Here is a 3,121-nt window from a genome sequence, read left to right as displayed (position 1 = left end):
TCTCTTTGGGTCGAGGGTGAGGTTCTTCCTCAAGTGGAGGAGTTCAAGTATCTCAGGGTTTTTGTTCATGAATGAGGGAAGAATGGAGCGTGAGCTTGACAGACGGATTGGTGGAGCATCTGCAGTATTGTGGACTCTGTGCTGGTTCGTTGTGGTGAAGAGGGAGCTGAGCTGTAAGGCAAAGCCCTCTGTTTACTGGTTGGTCTACATTCCTACCCTCACCTATGGTCATGAACTCTGGGTAGTGACTGAAAGAATGAGAACATGGATACAGGCAGTTGAAAAGAGTTTCCTTTGCAGGGTAGCTGGACTCGCCCTTAGATATAGGGTGAGAAGTCCAGTTATATCAGCGTAGAACCACTGCTCCTCCACGTCGAGAGGAGCCAGTTGAGGTGGTTCAGGCATCTGGTAGGATGCTTCCTGGGCACCTCCCTAGCGAGGTGCTTCGGGCATGTCTGACTGGGAGGAGACCCTGGGGAAGACCCAGGACACTCTAGAAAGACTACATCTCATGGTTGGCCTGGAATCATCTTGGGGTCTTGCTAGAAGAGCTGGAAGAGGTGGCTGTGGAAAGAGATGTCTGGGCCTCCCTGCTCAAGCTACTGCCCCCGTGACCCAACTTCAGAACAAATGGAAGATAATGATGGATGGATTTTGTTGAACTCTGACCTAGCCTTACCTCTGACTGAGCCTGGATGAGAATTTGAATGTTTAAAATTCTAAGTTAAATCAGTTCTAACCTGATTTGTATCAATCTTTCTTCCAGTGTTGCAGAGAAGGGAGCTGAGGGCTGCAAAGACCTGATGGAGGCTTTTACTGCATGTGTGAAGAGTGCTGCTGACGGGACGTCATGAGGAGTCGACCTCCAGACGAAAATGTAAGATGTTTGACGCTCGAGTATTACCAGGCAGGTTTGAGCCTGACATCAAAAATGTCTTTGTCTAAAGTAGAAATGAAAAGTGATCACATTGAAAACAGTCGTTTGAGTAATTGTAGCTTTTCAGGTTAAAATCAACTTATGCTCAAAAGAGATCAAAATGTTTTTTTTCTGTTGCCAAACCTTGTAAATATTGTTTTCTACAACTACTCTGGGGTGGCTGTGGCTGAGTGGTTAGAGCAGTTGTCCTTCAGTGGGTGAGTTGGAGGTTCAATTCCACCAGCAGTCACATGCTGAAGTGTCCCTGGGCAAGACACTGAAACCCTCATTGCCTCCGATGTGTGTCCTATCAGTGTATGAATGTGATAAATCTCTGGTTAGTCTTTGTGCAGATAGATAGAGTGCTGTATGAATGGGTAAATGAGGACACAGATTGTAGTGTAAAGTGCTTTGAGTATCTTGAAATAAGATAGAAAGGTACTGTATAAGTACAGTCCAGTTACCATTTATAACTGCCTCACTGGATTGGTTGGGGCCTGGTTTGGCACCAATTGCCTCCAGTGGTGTGCCAGAGCAAGTTGGACCTGGAGACAAATGATTTGCTGTGGTGACACAGGATAAGCATGCTTCTAAAAGACAAAGAAGAATCATCAAAATGCAAGCTACAAGCTAAAAGAAGTAATACACTTGCTAACATATTAAAAGGAAAACACTAACTAAAATTAACAACGTGGTAGCTAAAAAGCAGCAAAAGACTTGCTTAAAGCTAAATGTAACAAAAGGCTTACTAAATGCAGACAAGATTAGGTTAAATGGCAAAAGAATCAAAAGAGGAACGTGGCACAGAGTCTAGAGAAGGTGGGCTTGTGTTCAGAAGGTCACTGGTTCAGCTCCCCGGACCGACAACATCAAAATGTGGGTGAAAAAGATGAAGCACCCACACCTGCCTCCACCCTCGCCTGCCCCACCCTAGGCCCTTGAGTAAGGCCCCAAACTCCCTCCATGGGCTCCCCTGAGTACACCAGATAGCAGCTTTCTGCTGCACACAGAGGGTTGAGGTAGCTCAGTGGTCTATGGTTGCGTCAGGAAGGACATCTGGCAATAAAACAATTGCCAAGAGTTTTTGGGAGATAATTCGCTGTGGCAACCCCTGAAGAAGCGAGCAGCCGAAAGAAAAAAAAATTGAAAGGTTTGCTAAAATGTGCACAACTCTGACTAGAACTTGATTAAAGATAGTAAAGTCAAGGTTCTTTAGTTGTCTATCTCGATACATGTGGTAAATGGTAAATGGACTGTACTTATATAACGCCTTTCTATCTGATCAAGATTCTCAAAGCGCTTTACAAAAATCTGTGCCTCATTTACCCGTTCATACAGCACTCTACTACATCTCTACAAAGCTAATTGAACAAATCATTCTAAAGAGATTAATCAGAGCTTTATCACATTCATGCACCGATGGGACACACATCAGAGGCTATGAGAGGTTCAGTGTCTTGCCCAGGGACACTTTGGCATGTGACTGCTGGTGGATCCGAACCCCCAACTCTTGCATTGGAGGACGACTGCTCTAACCACTTGGCCATAGCCGCCGTTGGTACATGTGATGAAACTAAATTGTGTACACTATCCATGATGCTGATCTCATGCTGCTGATTATTTCATGTTGCTGTGTTCATTAGTCCTCATCTGCTCACACAGACTCATGTTCGTGCTGCTGTTGTTTTGGCGCATTGTTTTTGTACTATTAGTGCTTAGTGTATTTTTAGTCTTGTGTATTCTTAGTTCATGACTCGGTTCTTACTACTGTTTTTCTTTACAATTTGTGTTTTTGTTGGATGTAACTGGGACCCTGCGTACATAATTTCGTCCCACCCCTTGTACCACGTGGTGTGTATGACAAATAAATCTCTCTGAGTCTCTGAATCTGAATACTGAAACCACTAAAAGTTCACTCCAGGTTTTCCTGGTTACCTACAACAACTAACCACACCAGTATCCTGATGCATGCTCAATAATCCAGGTAGAAAAATCTAAAAAAGTTAAGTCTGGTCCTCTGGACATTCAAAAAAACAAAACAAAGTAAAAAAATAAAATAAATACATAAAATATAGAAACGTTTCATCTCTCATCCGAGAGACTTCCTCAATCTGAGGTGCTGTATTCAGCTCAGTCTCTTAAATAGCACCTTCTCAGGGTGGATCAACCAGTTTTGCTGCTGACAACCAAAACCAGCTGATCACA

General features: G+C 43.7%; 1 protein-coding gene across 1 annotated transcript in view; it reads left to right on the top strand.

Moving 5' to 3' along the window:
* The window catches only part of LOC119422058 (dual specificity protein phosphatase 3-like), an 18,381-nt gene that overhangs the window by 720 nt on the left and 14,540 nt on the right, over nt 1–3,121 (top strand). The window lies entirely within an intron of this gene.

This window comes from Nematolebias whitei, chromosome 15 (assembly GCF_014905685.2).
Source record: "Nematolebias whitei isolate Nwh7 chromosome 15, NemWhi1, whole genome shotgun sequence".
Classification (NCBI taxonomy): Eukaryota; Metazoa; Chordata; class Actinopteri; order Cyprinodontiformes; family Rivulidae; genus Nematolebias; species Nematolebias whitei.
This window is presented reverse-complemented; position numbering and strand designations above follow the sequence as displayed.